At 55.6% G+C, this 16215-nt stretch overlaps 1 protein-coding gene across 2 annotated transcripts in view; it reads left to right on the top strand.

The window, feature by feature from the left end:
* Positions 1–3085: 3085 nt before the first annotated feature.
* Positions 3086–16215, top strand: part of CASZ1 (castor zinc finger 1) — a 168699-nt gene continuing 155569 nt past the window's right edge. For both annotated transcript variants that reach the window (XM_082777116.1, XM_082777115.1), the window contains exon 1: positions 3086–3265. The gene's annotated coding sequence lies outside the window, so the exon portion shown is untranslated. The remainder of the gene's footprint in view (positions 3266–16215) is intronic.

Raw genomic sequence — 16215 nt, 5'->3', positions numbered from 1 at the left:
ATTGACACAAGAACACAAAGGACTTCTGAGGGTGGTGCCTTATTACAACACTAAATTAGCTGGAGAGAGATTACTGCACCACTTAAAAGGAACTCCTGCAATGGTTAAATCTATACAACATTTTCATCCACTGTTCAACACGGAAGTAAAATTGCTTTGGGTTGATGACAGGAAGATGCTGCATAAATAGTTAAGTATGCATCATTTGCAATTTGCTAAATTATTTTATTTCTATCTAGACCGGGCTGTGCAAGGTGTCATTACCTCATGCTCTATCTGATGGAGGAGCCTTTGCTGGGAACTGCCATGGCCGGCACCAGCCCTGGGCTGCGCGGGGCTTTGCGCAAGCGAGCTTCGGAGAGCAGGGACAGAAAGGTCAAAAGACACCCGCAAAGCCGCCGAGCTGGGCTCCGAAACCAGTGTGGAGAGAGCTTTGGGGCAGGCTGTGCTTGGGCTTGAAGGTGTTTGAGGGGCAGCTGTGGGGTGCCAGAGCCCTGCCGCCTGCAGGGAGCGGCGAGCTCTTGGCGAGACGCGCGACCGCCGCAGCGCTCCGTCCTGTCCCCAGCCCCTCCTAACGAGGGCACGCCACGGCGCTCCAAAATGAGCCGACTTGCAAGCAGGAGGAAGACCATTCAGTCTGCGCTCAGCACCTCAGATGAGAGAAATGCAAAAAAGCGAAGGAGAGAAAATAATAAGAAGTAAATGCAATTAAAAATAACGATTCAGACTTAATTAAAGGGCCCTCTTCTCCCAACCCTTCATTCTTCAGGGATGCCTCATAAGGAGAAGAATCCATAGCTTAGGACCTGCTCTTTCATACTTTTCTACCAGAAGCTGGGACAGTTCCTTGCAGAGACTCATGCTTTTTAGCCTGACAGTGTCTCTCCAGCATAAGAATTCAACAAGTTTGGTCTTTTAACTTCAGGACGCTGTAAGTACTCGCTGCAGTCACTCGAACAACCACACAGTTCTATTTACTTCAATTATCCCGTTTTCATCCCTATTCTCCTGCTTTCTTATTGTGAGCAGGTAAAAATACAGAACCACGGCGTGACAAATACCAAACAATATTCCAATAAACAAAAGCCCGGCTTCTGCAAAGACGCAGACGCTTCAGACGCTCCGAGCATTTCCCCAGAAGCGTGGCTCTGCGCTGTAAATTCAGCCTGCTTAGGAGCCTGGTCTTCGCAGGGACCTAAATATTTCACCGAGGAGATGTACATTGCTGAACTTGTCTGTTCAAAATTCATGAGTCAGACCCCCCGCCAGCTGCCCAATTACAGGATTTTCTCAAAAGCTGTTAAAAACCCATTTCTTTGGAAGGTTCCTACTTGTCCCCTGGCTTCTGGGGCTTTGGGGAGCACGAGGCCACATTTCCAAGCTCCCTTGTGTAAACACAGGCGCTAGAAACATGTCATTCCAGGGGCTGGGGATCAAAGCAGAACACCAAATATTGGAAGACTCACAATAAAAGCTCAAGAGCTGGCAGCGGTCCTGCAAACACTCATGTATATGAGTCACTTTTACTCACATGAGTCGTCACATCGAAATCAGAGGAATTAGACTATTATTATTAATTATTGTTATTATTTACGTGTGTGGCAATAGCACGTAGGAGCCGCGATCGCGGAGCCAGGCCCCATTGTGCAAGGCACCGGTAAATCCAGTGCAAAACCGTGGTTTCTGCCCCAAAGACCTTCCAGTGCAAGCATCTGACAAGAGACAACAGGTGGAGACAGACACAGGCAGGGAAGCGCACGGGAAGAGCGAGACGCTCCTGCGGGAGGCTGTGTGTGGGTGTGCTGACGCAGAGCTCCCTGCTCCCAGCGAGTGAAGTTGGTCGAGAGTTTACAGGTCTGCAGAGCCGGGGCCTGGGGCAGCCCTGATCCTGCAGGCCAGAGACGGGGGCAGCTGCCTTCAGCGGTGTGCAGCCCCAAGGGACGAAGCTGCGCGAAGGCAGCGGTGCCGGTGTGTGCCATGGGGTGCCAGTGGGTGCCATGGGGGTACCGGTGTGTGCCATGGGGTGCCAGTGGGTGCCATGGGGTGCCAGTGGGTGCCATGGGGTACCAATGTGCCATGGGGTGCCAGCATGTGCCATGGGGTACCAATGTGCCATAGGGTACTGGTGTGTGCCATGGGGTGCCAGCGTGTGCCATGGGGTACCGGTGTGTGCCATGGGGTGCCAATGTGCCTTAGAGTACTGGTTTATGCCATGGGGAGCCAGTGTGCTATGGGGTGCTGTTGGGTGCCATGGGGTACCTTTGTGTGCCATGGGGCACAGGTGCGTGCCATGGGGTGCTGGTGGGTGCCTTAGGGTACTGGTAGATGCCATGGAGTACCAATGTGCCATGGGGTACTGGTAGGTGCCATAGGGGTACTGGTAGATGCCATGGGGTGCCGGTGTGTGCCATGGGGTACCAGTGAGCCCCAACTCTTGAGCCCGTGGTGCCCTCACTGTGGATGCTGTGGCAGAGCCGCGACCCAACCTTCCCCCCCAGCCCTGCCGTGCAGCACTTGCAGCAGGACGGAGGACAGCGGAGAAGGAGCAGGCTGAACCCCAAACCCCGTGCTCCCAGCTGGGGGCTGCGCTGCCTGCCCGCTGCCCGCTGCCCGCTGCCCGCTGCCCGCCCGGCTGCGCGCACCCAGCGGGGACCCCCCCGGTGCCGCTCCCGCAGCGCTCCCCGACTCGCGAAGTTCGCAGGGAAGCGGCCGGGAGCCGGGGGGGGGCTGCGAGCAGCGCGGGGCACGGGGACGGAACCGGGGCGAGCTGCGAGGGGGCCGGGGGGGGGGGGCGCGGGGCCGAGCGCGGTTCCCGGGGGAGCTCCCGGGGCAGCCGCCCCCCGCCGCTCCCCGTGCCCCGGGCAGCGCGATCCGCTCCGGGTTTTGCGGCCGCCCCTCCCTTTCCCCGCCTGCCCTGCCCGGCTCCGCTCCGTGCCGGCTCCCCCCCCCCCCCCCAACCCCCCCCCAGCCCCTCTCCGGGCGGGCCGGGCCGGAGCAGGAGCGGCGGCTGCGAGGAGCGAGGAGGGAGGGGAGAGGGGAGAAAGGGACGGGGTGGGGGGGGGGGGGGAGCCCGAGTCCGCTCCGCGTTTTGCAGCGCGCCCCGCTCGCCCCCCCCAGGTAGCGCTCGGGGCCGGCGGAGCGGCGCGGGGAGGAAAAAATCCGGGATCAGGGCAAGTTTGGATGGCGCATGCGCCCTGCCGCCCGCATCCCAAACACACGCACATTGCCCCGCGCTGCACAACTCGCCGAAGCCGCCCCGGCGCAGGTAAGAGCCCGCACGGCCCCCCCGGCACCGCACGGCCCCCCCCCGGCACGGCACGGCCCGGCCCGGCACGGCGCGGGCAGGTGGGCACCGCACGGGCTGGGGGGGCCCGGGGGGAAGCAAGGGGGGGAACGGGGCGAGGGGCGGCGTGCGGGGAGCGGGGAGCGGGGGCGCCGGGCGCTGCCCCCCACGGCCCTGCCCGGCCCTGCCCGGCCCTGCCCGGGGAAGTTTCCTCCGCGGGACCCCCGCAGCCCCCCGTCGGGCAGGGGCCGCGCGGTGCCCCCGTTGCGGCAGGTTATTTTTACCCGGTGGCATTTGCAGAATGCGCAGCTGATTTGCCGGCCGGAGCCAGGAAGTTTTTTCTCCCCCCCCTCCCCTCCCTCCCTTCCCCTCACTCCATTCCCCTCGCTCCCCTTCCCCTCCCCTCTGCGCTCTCCCCCCCCTTCTCGCCCCCTTCTCCCCTCCCCGGGGGTCCCGCCGGGTGCCGGGGGCCGCGCACAGGTGGCGGCACCGCCGGGACCCCCCCGGGCACCTGCGGGGAAACTTCGGGGGGTTCGCACCGCCACCCCCTGCCAGCCCCCTGCCAGCCCCCTGCCCCGCTCCCATCCCCAGCTCCCCCCCCCCCCAGCTCCCCCGTCCCCAGTGCCGGCTGCGCCAGGTGCCCTAACCCTAAAAACCCTCAATTCCCCGCACAAAAAAAAGGTAATAAAGCAGCTTTGGGACTTCTTTCCAGGAGTCCTGCCGCTGCTTTCCGCCTCCCCTTTATTTATGTGCTGCTGCCACCTTGTTAGCTACCCGAAAGGTGGCTCGGAAGAGTTTATGGGGGAATATTGCTGAACTTCGGTAATCAAGTTTCCAGATCTTATGCCTCCTGTTTAATTTATTAGACTAGTTATTTATTCTGTTGATGATAATCTGTTGCTGGTTTCTATGGAGATGTTAAACTGATCTCTTTCAGAAATCAAACTCCATATGCACTAAAACGTTTAAAGGAGCAGTGTCCCCTTTTGTTGACAGACTTTGTACCTTTTCGGTGCTTTTATTGGGCTCCCGTATATTCCGTATATTGAAGTCTGAAGTTGAGGCTTTGTGCGAGACAGAGCTTATTATGGCTAACAGAAAGTCAGGGCTTTGATCCTTTTTTTGCATCATCATTTAAAACAGATCATTTTTCCCCCCTCATCACACGAGATAGCAGAACCCTTTCAAGATCAAAGCGTCCAGCTAAAAACTATTGTTTAAAAAAAAATAGAAAAAGAGCCTGTTAAATTAGGGGGATGTTTCCTTAATCTGCTTATTTTGTTCTAAAGGTTTTTGTAGCGGTGAAAACAACAACAGCAGCAGCAGAAACTTGTGGCAACTATATTGTTATTTTTATACCTCCCAAGTCCTTTTAATGTTAAAATAAGTTCAAAGTCAAATATCCCTAAAGATAAAGTGCTTGTTAGGGTGTTTTTATTACTTGGTTTCCGAATGTGGAAGGTCAGAATCCAGAAAGCAATCGCATTAGAGAAGGTTTTAATAGTCTTTGTCTCATCTTAATGAGAGAGAAATCTCAAAAACATTTTCCCCGCAACATTTATCAATTATTTTAGAGAAGTCTCCCTGCCTGTAGCTCACTTTCGGGTATTTGCTAACTTATCCATCGCCTTCTTACGTGCCATTCCCTGCGGTATCGCCTCGTACAAAGTAATCGAGGTGAGAGAAGGGAAAATTGTGGTGCTTAAAATTTGTACAACTCGGACTGGGCTGGTCAGGCTGACGGACCCAGCTGGGGTTTTTGCTCATCTTCTGGAGGAAAGTTGAAAGGTTTGCAGAGAAAATGCTACCAGCACGCTGCGTGCTTCACGTAGCAAAAAGCCCTTCTTGTACTTTCTCATGGTGCCTCTTCAGAAGGTTTCCCCTGCCTGAAACAGAGACGTTTTTCCTCTCGGTACGCTTCTGCACTCAGCTTAAAAATAAAGGAATAATCCCAGAGGAAATAGTGCGTGGAGCCCTTATAACTCAAATCTATTTGCGTGTGTGTTTGTGGATATATACATATATTTTACATATATATACGTGCATATGGAAAACACCTAGGTGGTTTATGAGCTGTCCATACCAGACTTTATCTGTTTTTTCCTCGTTAATTTTTCTCTTTTTTTTTTTTTTTGTGATTCTGAGTGTGGTGGATCATTTAATTTATTTTTTTTTGTAAATCTTCTGTTTATTTGTTTGATTTGAATTGCAAACAGAATTGACTCTGTCAAGTAAAAAGAGGAGGGGGGAAAAAAGGAAACACTATGGCTTTAAACTCAGGAGTTTGCATATTCTCCTTGTATCTTTCCCCTTTGCTAATTATTGTGTTGTTTTCAGAGCAAATATGTCATATCCATGGCGACCAGGCAGGTTTATTGTCTTTCAGAAGCAATAGCTCACATAAGTAATTAATGACTTCTTTTTTTTTCCTCTGGCTTAGGTTAAACAGATCATTCAAGGAAAGTCATATCTCTCTCTCCCTCTCTCTCTCTCTCCTTTTTTTTTTTTTTTTTTTAGCCCAGTGACATAAGAACATGAGTTAGAACAAGAAAATACTTTAACCAAGAAGTCAACAGCTTATTTTTCCTCATTTCTTTTTAAAAGCTCCAAGTGTCAGCTTTCCCCACACATGACGTTGTCATTCTCGCAGTTTCAGAGCGAAGCCTTGGTAGAGGGAAAAGCCACTGAAAGCTGGAGTTCAGTTGGTGGCTGTGCAGCTGAGCAGAGCGTGTGCGTGGCTCTGGGCGGACATGTGTGGGGAGGAATTATTCTTGCTTAAGGGTTTTGCTGTGCACTGGGAAAAAAAAACATTTCTCTCGCTCTTCCCTCCCTCCCCCCCCTGTTCTATCTGCATTAAAATCAGTGTTAAAATAAAGGTGTGTTTTTGTATCTTACAGATTGTAATTCAAACAGTTTCCAGGAAAGAATTAGTAATTCATTTTTATATACGGCGTATATACACACACGCTTGAGCTCCACCCAAAACAATCAAGCTAGCTGGAAAAAAAAAAAAAACTTATTTCCTTTTTCTTTTCAAGCCCAAACAAACTTGCACAGTGACTTTCAAAAGCTTATTGCAAATAGCCCCCCGTTTTTGCCAGGAGTTTGCTGCAGGTATGGATCTTGCCCCTTCCCTTCCCAACTCTGTTTCTTCCTATTAAAGCAGAATTTGCTATCTGTCCGAGCCAGGGGCTGGTTATCCGCTGTGATTTACTGAGGTGGTGATTTTCTCCCCCCCGCCCACCGGCACCCTCACTCCTGTTTTGTTTTTGCTAATTTCATTTTCCGAAGGATTTATACACGGTCCAGCTATATAAATTCCTCGGGAGATAAAAGCGCCGCACACTTCCATAAACAAAAGCTTTTACTCGCATCCTATGTTCCTTTTTTCTTCGAGTAAAAAGGAAAAAAAAAAAAAAAAAACCCTAAAAGCAAAACCCCAACCCATCTGATTGAGGCAGGTATCGTAAATGCGTGCTGGTAATGATTCTGTATTCCACAATGCTGCTACTTTAACTTTTAAAATCTGTTTCCTTTCTGGTTTGTAACATTAATCAAAGAGCCGCTTCCTTCCAATTTTTCCACAGACTGGGGCTAATTAGAACCACTCGAATCATATTTTGTAAATTCCATGTGGATGTTACTTTGGGTTTCAAGATCGCAAATGCCTCAGGTTCAGCCTGCCTAGGCACTCGCAGGCTTATTTTTATTAATGCTGCTGCCTCCCAAACCAGTGCATGGTTTCTCTCCATCCAGCCCAAATAGATCTGTGGGTTCGCACGTGGGGTGTGTAGGAAGCAGACGTGAGTTAAGGAAAAGGAAAGCCAAGAAGGAAAGGGATTTTGCACCGTGGTTTCCCCAGAGCAGCAGAGAAGCCCTAAGTAACGCGAAGCTGAGGATTCAACAGACTTGATAATTGAGCCCTTAACCTCCTGATGTCTATATCAGAAAAACAGAGCCTAGCAGAGGGAGACAAAGAATAAAAGCAAACAGTGGCTAGGAGGAAGCTGGGGAGACGGCCGAGATGTTGAAGTATGGTTCAGGATGCGTATAAATCTCTATATTGCGTTTCCTTAGGCTCGGTTTTTCCCTCTGGTGAAACGCAGCAGGTTTAAAGGTGGCTTTGGGAGAGCCCTGATGCTTCGAAGGCAGCCGCCAGCCTGGCGTTTGTGTGGCACCAACAGCTCCAACTTGGGGAGACTTCGGGAACGGGCGCTCCCGGCTCCCTCCTGCCTTTTGTTTTTTGAGGACCGGCTAGTGATTTTTTTAAAAAAATATCTTTCTGGGCAGTTAAAGAGCCAGAAGTTGGGAGTTTGAGGTCGTGTTTGTTAGGCTGTGCTAAAGGGATTTGAATCGAAGCACTTGGAGCACCCGGCAGGGCGAGTGCCTCCCCGGCGCCGGGGGCAGCGGGCTCGTGCCAGGGACCTCCAAGTTCACTCGCTTTTGGTGAGAACCCTGCAGCTTCAAGGAAAAGCAAGAGCGCGTCGTAAATTTTGCTAAAATTAATCAACCGTTTAAGAGCTCCACGTTAACGAGGTTTTCCAGGCAAGCAGCTTGCTTCTCCTCTTCTTCTTCTTCTTCCTCCTCTTCTTCTTCTTGCTCGTTCAAAGTCCGAGAGGGCTGGGGGAGAGGGGGGAGAGTGTGAGCGAGAAGGGGAGGGGGTGGGATTGGAGCAGAAATAATAAAAACAAAAAAGGCTGGATTTGTAGAATATAAATCCTCATGTGTCCTTGATCCATATTGTCAGGTTTTTTTTTTTTTTTTGGTCGGATTTGTCCTGTGTGCCTTTGACGGAAAAGGCACGTAGAGAGAGAGAGAGAGCGCGAGCGACAGAGGGGGAGAGAGAGAGACGTGTCACTGCTTTGGAGCTCATTATCATTCTTAATAAGTCTTAAGGAATAAAGAGGAGCATTGAGTGTAAATGCTGGGTAATCCTAACACTCCTCAAGGTGAGAGGAGTCTCGAGGACACAGAGAAAGAGAGCGAGGAGGAGGGGGCTGCTGCGGGGGCAGCGGAGGAGGTGTGGATGGAAGCGGTTTTAGGGAAGGGGCACGGCCGGTGGGGCGCCTGGCCCTGCCTTGGGCTTCGTCCCACGGCCTGCACCGGGAAAAGTTGGCTCCAAGTTGGCATCTCGGGACCGTGGGCAGCCCGTGGGGCGAGCTGCGGGCCCGTGGTGGTCTCCAACAAACTTCTCTAGGAGCAAGGAGCCCGCTGCCCTCGTGCTGGAGGGTGCCATGTGGGTCGGCGATCCAGCCGTGCCTCGCTCCGTGCCGCCTCGCCGCTTCCATCCCTGCACACCCCGTGCTCGGCTGCCCCCAGCTCGCCCTCGCTGGGTGCCAGGGCTCCTGCTCCTGCTCCTGCTGCTTCTCCTGCTCCTGCTCCTGCTTTCACCCAGCCGCTGCCCTGCGCCTCGGCCGTGCGGGCAGGATGCGGCCGAGCGGACACTAGGTGGCTGCCTGCGAGGCGCTCGGCTCCTCTAGTCCTGCTGGTGGGCTCCTTCGCTCAAACTTCAGGCTGGCAGCAAAACGCGGAGAGCTCTCTGATCGCGCCGAGGATTGCGATGTGGCGCTGCCTCCCCGGCAGCCTGCTCGCAGCCGGGTCCGAGCCCGTGAGCCCCTGCGGGAGTGGGAAGGGAGGCGAAGGCAGGGGCTGTGCTGCTGGCTGCCACCCTGAGGGGTCGGGAACCTGCCTGTGCCGCCGGGTCCTCCCCTCTGCAGGCTCTGAAGGGTGCACTGTGCCTTTTGGGGAAAGCGTTTGGGGGTTGGCGGAGCCCTTCTTACCGTGCCGGGGTGGAAGGGAAGGTGCTGTGCCCGCAGCCGTGCCCGCTGCTCCTCCTCTCTGCTCTCCTACCCCAAGCCCGGTTACAGGCACGTGAATTGGTTTCTGTGTTCCCTCTCTGGTGCAGCCCGTAGCTGCTGGCTAACAGAGGAGCTTTGCCTTTTTTAAGAGACTCTGCGTGCCTCGGAGCAGGTGGGAAGGGGTGGCGATCGGTTGGCCCGGAGGAGAAGCCGAGCACAGTGAACTCTTGCTGAACGCTGATTTTCTGGGCCCAGGTGCTTGGCTTCAAGGTGAAGTGTTACATTGGTAATACTATCAGGTATTAAGGTATTAGTGATAGAACTGCGGGGCTTGCCTGGGCTTGGCAGGGAACCACTGGGGACCTGTACTGGGGCTGAGTTCATCCCGGTCACTCCGGTGGTGCCCTTCCAGCCTGCCCCAGCCCGGAGCCGCAGGCAGCAGCAGGCTTTGTGCATCCCTTGCCTGCCGAACTGTCCTGAGACCACCGATGGCATGGACCAAGGAGGGACGGGTCCTCAGACCTAGGGTTCTGCCTGCAGCCCCTTGCACTCGCCCTGGCCGATGGCAGGGGGTGAGATGTCAGCTGGGGCCCTCCACACGTGGCTGAGCTGGGCAGATGGGCGCTGGAGGTGTGGGTGCCTGTGGAGGCCTCGCGTGTAACCAGGGTGGCAGGGGAAGGCCCGGTGTTGGCTGAGCTGTCGGTGATTCAGGGCCTGCGGCTCCCTGCCCGCGTTGGCGTTTTGGGCTGGTTTCCTCCAGCAGGTTTCCCGATTTCCTTCTGCCACCGGTGGCACTGAGTTGCAATAAAACTTTTCCATTTTGGGCCCAATGCTCTGTAAGGACAGCGTGCAGCGGGAGCTTAGCAGGGAGAAGGATGCTTAGCGGGAGCGGGGCTGGCTGCCTCGCGTTACCTGCTGGCACAAACCCGCCTGGGAGGTGCAGGTGGCCGTTGGCTGTCTCTGCTAAGCCACTTGTTTCTTTCCTGCTTTTGCTCCTACAAGCGAAGGGAGCAGGGTGCTTTACTCCCTGTCCGCCCCGCGCCTTCCCCAGCGTGGCGAGGCAGAGCCCTGTGAGCAGCACCGCGTGAGCGCAGGCGGCACAGACGCAGGCCGGGCGATGCCATCGCGGCTCGTGGCCTCAAGCTCCCTCCCTGCCACCCTTCCCAGCCTGTCCCCGTGCCGTGGGAGCAGGGGCTGTGCAGATCCTCGCTGGCCTGCTCGCTCCATGATGCGGCTGGCAAACAGCTCCTGGCCTGGCTGCCTCCCCAGGCGGCCGTGCCCGCAGAGCATCCTCTCGGAGGGCTGCTGGTGGCGAGCCCCTCCCTGCGCCCGGCCGGGCTTTATAGCGGGGGAGCAGTGTCCTTTCACACTGGTGAGCCAGCAAAATCTCTCCCCGGGGTTATTGTAACCTCTCGGCAGCGATTTGCAAACAGGCGTTGGGAGATAAAGTCTGGGTGCCGAGCTCGGGGCCAGTAGGGCAGATATGAAGCGGCAGGTTTATGAAAGGGAAGGTGTATGAAATGCAGCCTGCATCTCCCATTTCACTGCGCTATGCCAAAACACACAGTTTCTTATTTCAGTCACTGTGATCTTTCAAGGAGGTTAATTTCCATGACGAACTCCGGGCCACGTGCTCGGAGGATTTATCTAATTAGACTGACACTTTTCTTTTTTAAAAAAGAAAATTAAGCTGCACCTTGGAGGACTTAAGTATTTTAAACTGTGGGAGCGGCAGCAGGCAGCGTGATCCCTGCTCGCAGAGCACGGAGAGAGGAAATTTCCCCTTTTCCAGTTTCCCCTTTAAGACTTCACTAAAGGTCCCCGTGTGCTTAATTCTCGTGCATGGTGGCTGGATGCTAAAGAGTGCTTCATCCTGCCTGAGCGAGTCCCTAAAGCCTCAGCCGGCTCTTTAACTCATACACACTATTGATGTTCTGGGCTGGGACGTGTTCGGGACGGAGCAGAGGGTAAAGGGGAGACGCGTTAATGCCCCTGAGCCACGTCCTAGAAAACCTACATCCTCCCCAGGCAGAGCAGAGTGCCCGCGGCGATGCAGCGGCGAGGTGCTACACGGCCCTCATCCGGCACCGGGTCCGTGTCCTTGTCTGGTGCGTGGCCCCACGGGAGACAGAGTCCCTGGAGAGCCCCCAGCCCTTCGTCCAGTTTGGTCGTGTTTGGGATTCCTGCTGAAAACGCCTTTTAGACGAGCTGGGACCAGGTTGTAATAAAAACAGAGGGGTTTAGGCTGAGGCTGGTCCGTGCGTGCGAGCGCCGTGCCTTGCTGTGGCTGGAGAGCTCTCCCGCTGCAGGCAGGGAGTGATGCTGAATCTGTTCCCATCAGAGGGCTCCTGGAGTCCTGCTTTCCGCTCGCTGCCTGCTGCTTGGCGGGCTGCTGCTGCTGCTGCTTGTGAATCCGGGTCCAGACTGCTTGAGGACCGGCACTGCTCCAGCCCAGGAGAGGCAGGGAAGGTCTGTGCAGGGCGCTGTGCTTCTGACAGCCCGGGCTGGGGCAGAGCAGTGTTCTAGGGGGTCTGGTGTGAACAGGGGGAAGTGTCCGTGCAGAAGGTTAGCTTTGCTCACTGGTGGTAATTCCTAACCGGTGATAATTCACCGAGTCCTTCGGAGCTGTTCACGTTGCAGCGCTGCACGGAGCGAGGAGAAGGCACCAGGCTCGGCCAGGGAGGTGTCTCTGGGTGTGCTGCGGTCCCCGGCTGCTGCACTGAGGGGTCCGCGCTGGGTTAAGCCTGAGATTTAATTTCAATTTGTCTTTGGAGAGGAAAGGAACAAAAATAAATATTTCCTGTCCTTTCCCCCTCACCCCCCCCCCTCTGTAATGCAAAAGAAAAAGAGAAAGAAAAATAATAAAATCTGCCAGGCACTCAGAGGTCTAACCAATAAGAGCCCTGGCGGCTGGGGAGCGATCGTTCTGGCTTGGTCAGCCATCCCTAACAAGTTACGGGTTGTATAAACTCCCAGCTTACAGCTGTAAATTTACTCAATTTTGAATACAGCCACGAGCTGGCTCAGCAGGATCCGAAGCCGTCTGCTCCAGTGGTCGTGGTATGCTCGAAATGCCCCGCTTCGGGGGGCCCCGGCTTTGGCCACGTCAGCGTGGAGTGCTGGGTCCTGCACCGTGCCACATGTGGCTGCCCAAAGCTGTCACCGTGCCGGTGCCAGGAGGGCAGGACGGGGTCCCTGCACAGCCCAGGACCCTCCCTGCAGGGCTCGCAGCCTGGTGCCGAGCTGGAGGCCAGGGGTGGCTGCGAAGAGCCCAGCTCTGACGTGGGCTGGTTGCTGCAGAAGGGCCCGGGCTCCCCAAGCACCTGAAATGGTGCAACAGCCTCTCGTGCTCCTGGAGAGCTGAACTTTGGGCTCGTCGGTCCTGAATCCTCGCTGCAAACGGGAATGGGTTATTTGTGCTGAAAGGGAATTTAGCCCAGGGATGGAAGTGAATTGTGGTCGCCCCTTAAATGCTAAGAAATGGGGCAGTAAGCAGCGGGGTGAGGCGGGCTGGGGGCAGAGCGGTGCACCTGCCCGAGCCTTCCCCCTCCCTTGTGCTGCATTTCGTTGTGGCTCGGATGGGGAAGTGTTTTGTCTGAGAGAAATCCTTTTGTCTTGGAAGGAGGTGTGGGGTGCTGCCTGCAGCTCTCACTGACACCTCTGCCTTCACCAAAACCCCTGTGGTGCTCTCTGCTTGCTGGGCGGCTGGGATGGCTGGAGCCTGCCTGGGCCGTGCCCTGCTCGTGCCATCTCCACAGCACGGGCAGCTCCCCGGGCTGAGGCTCCCCCAGGTACAGGAACAGAGGGGGACAGGCCGTGCGGATAACCTGGCTCTGAACACAGCAAGTGCTCGCTCCTGACCTCAGCTCAGAAAGGAACACGGGGGGATGCAGACGCCAGGTTTGGGGCCGGTTTCCTCCTCGCCTTCCTCCTCCCTGCTGCGGAGCGGCGCTGGCTCCCCAAGGGTTAAGGTGACTCATGGCCCTCTCCCCAGCTCGCTGGCAGAAGCTCCATCCCAGCCTCTAATTGGTGCTGTTTGCTCTGCACTTTCTCGCTCTGGTTTTGATGAAAACATTTAACCGGGAGCTTAGTGTGCAGAGGCTCCCAGCTGACAGCCGCCGCGCCGCCTCTCCCGACTTGTCCTTGCTGTGTAAACCCGGCAGCCCGGCTGCGGGGCGCAGGGGAGGACGAGTGTGCCCAGCCCCTGCCCCCTGGCTCCGCTCCTGCTGCTGCTTCACCTGCCAGGCCCTCGGGGTCCAGCCCCGGCTCTGCTCTGCTTCACCCTTCAGCAGGTCCTGTGCCACGGAGGGAGGCGAAGCTCTGGGCTCTGTTCCACGAGGGTGACCTCCTCCTTCCTTCCTGTGCCGTTAGGGAGCTCGTGCAGGGTTTTCCCAACACCATCTTTTGTTCCAGCTGTTTCAAGCAATAAACCACTTGTCTGTAAGCTCTTGGAATGAGTTTCACCCCAAGAAGTCTTGGCTGCTTTTGATTTTTGCTACGCAAGTGGCGGAGAAGTTACCAGGCCTTGGTGGAGACAGTCCTGGGAGCGGGCATGTCCGAGCCGCTCAGCTCCTACCTTCCAGAACCCGTAGGCAGAGCAGAGCTGAAACAGCCCCCGGGGGAGATGCCAGTTTATCTGTGTTGCTGCTGGAAAACACATTCAAATTTCTGCCCAAACAAGAGATTGTGTCATGCAAGAAATTCATGTGAGCCCGTCGGGGCTGCCACTGCTCTGATATTTCTTTACGTTTCTTGCCTTATCTCTGGTATCTACCCCATGCACGGCAAAACAAATCCAGATGGGAAAATGTATAAACCAGAAAATCTGGATTCTCCGTTCCTGGAAAAGCATGGTTCCTTGTTCTCAGCCGCCTCCGTGTGTCATGGGGTCTGCCATGAAATGATGCCAGAGCTGTTGAAAGAGGCCAGGGCTGCGCTGAAGGAACGCGGCCGCGATCCAGCGCCCTGCACGAGCGGTGGGCAGGGGCTGGAGGCAGCAGGGATTGCCCTAGGGAGGGTCGACCACCACGGAGACACTTCTCGTCTTCAGATCCACCTGAGGACCATGTTCTCCATGGAGCTGAGCCCACTGAAGGAAATTTTCTGCCTCTTCCCTGATCCTGAGCTTGGGTAGTCAGGAGCCAAGCACACGAACCTCGTTAGGAGCAGCAGGGGCCGGGCCAGGCGCCCGCTCGGCACAACGTGCTGCCTGTTATCAGCCCCGAGAAAGGGGAGCGAACAGGTGTAGGCTAACAGCGCAACTGAGAGAGACCAAAGTGCATCATAAAATAAACAAACAGGCAGTGCTCCAGCTCCCCCAGATGCACCATTGAGTTGCAGGGTCTACGGCGTGCTTTTGAACGTGCTCCAAGCAAGCGCCCGCCTGGGGCACCGCTTAATTTGCAGCCAGCATCGGGCTGCTGCTTCCCCGTGCTGCTACAGCCTGGAAGCCCCCGGCCCCGACGGCTGTTTTGGGGCAGCGGGAGGGAGGTGGCGTGGATGGGGCTGGGGTCGGGAGGGGAAGCAAAGCAGCCCTGGATGGAGAGAGGAAAGCAGCATCCGTGTCGTCAGCAGGGATCGTAACCACCCCGTGCTCGCCTTCCCAACCTCTCTGGTCTTTAGGGAGGAGTGTGTCCGTTCTCGGCATTACAGCCAGAAATGTCTCCATGTGAAGAGCTCTGTGCCGGGTTTGGGTCCTTACTACACGAACCCCGTTTGCCCCGTGTTGCTCGGGGATGGCCGAGCTCGCGGCGGTGCTGCCGGCGTTTTGGTTGCGTTTCGCGGAGCAGCGGCTTGGCTCCCTGCACCCCGTCAGCAGCCAGAGCCTCGGTGTCTTAGCGTGACTCAGCCGCTGGAATTGTGCTTACCCAACAATACCTTTTGTCCTTTGCCCAAAACTCTTGGCCAGGAAAAACGACGGGGGGGGGGGGGGTGGGGGGAGAAAAGAAAGAAAAGATAAAATTCTGCATTTCGTTGTCCTTTCATCGCAGGTGGTGCCAGTTGGTTTTCGCTTTATTTGTACAGGGTGGGGAGTAAAGAAAAAGAAAACAAGGTGGAACTCGGACAAGGCCCAGGAAATGTTTGAGCCTGACAACAAACTTCCTTTTGTTCAGGGGAGCAGGGGGAAGAGAACAGAAAAAAAGGGGCAGAAGACCAGCTGAAACCAACCTCAGCCCTGTGCTCCTGGGCAGCTTTCTTCTTCCTACGTGTTTTTGTTTGAGGTTTTTGTTTTGCTCAGGTGTCTTGTGATAGCTCTGTTTGCACTGGGGCCTTTGTGTGCTGCCTTCCAGAAGGTGGATGGATGAAAGGTTTCCTTGCGGACACCGTTGTCCTTGGAAAGGGGGATTTGTGATTTAATGTAGGGTTATCTGGCTGACTGATGCAAGATCCTTCCCCTCTGGCCATCCTGAAGGATGGAAGGAAGGATGAAGGACCACGCCGTTTGGGAGAGGCAGAGGAACAGTTCAGAGGACGCAAGTTGTGGTTTGAAAAACAGAAACCAGAAGGGTTTGTTGGTGAGAAAAGGAGGAGGACTTGGGAGGCAGCTGTCAGGGATCCTGCCAAGAGGACTCCTGTACCAGCAAGTGGTAGGAAATAGACCCAGCCACAGGAAAACTCTCTGAGCAGCTTGTTGTTGGCCTGAAACCTCTGCTGCATCGCCCACAATGACGTTCTTTCACAAGAAGAATTGGGAATCGTGGAACAGCTGCCCGAGAGGCACTAGGAATCGCAGTGACCTCGTGCTCTATGGGGCCAAATGGATTCTGGCGGGGCCGGGCTCCAGCAGGGGGTTCCAGCCAGCTCGCTGGTGCTTTCTGCTGGCACCCTGCGGGCCACGCAGGGCCCTGAGCCCATATGGTGTCTGTGGGAATAGTGGGGCTGCCAGCAGCCCGGGGTGAAAGGCTGGAGGGTCTCCTTGGCCAGGCAAGAAGGGTGTTGCGCTGCTTCATTTGTGACCTCACATGGGCACCATGATGTGCTGCGTCAAAAGGAGTGAATAAAGTTGGATCAGCAGCGAGGCAGACACTGGCCGTGCTCTCCAAAGAGAGGTTGCGTGTTTGGGGTCGGGGTGTAAGGGGGGGTGCAGCCGGAGTGCACGAAAAGGAAGAACAGAGAGAGCTAACATCATGGAGC

The sequence above is a fragment of the Aythya marila genome (genome assembly GCF_965140915.1).
Source record: "Aythya marila genome assembly, chromosome: 21".
NCBI classification, from domain to species: domain Eukaryota; kingdom Metazoa; phylum Chordata; class Aves; order Anseriformes; family Anatidae; genus Aythya; species Aythya marila.
The sequence above is the reverse complement of the archived record's forward strand: the minus strand, read 5'-3'. Positions and strand labels throughout refer to the sequence as shown.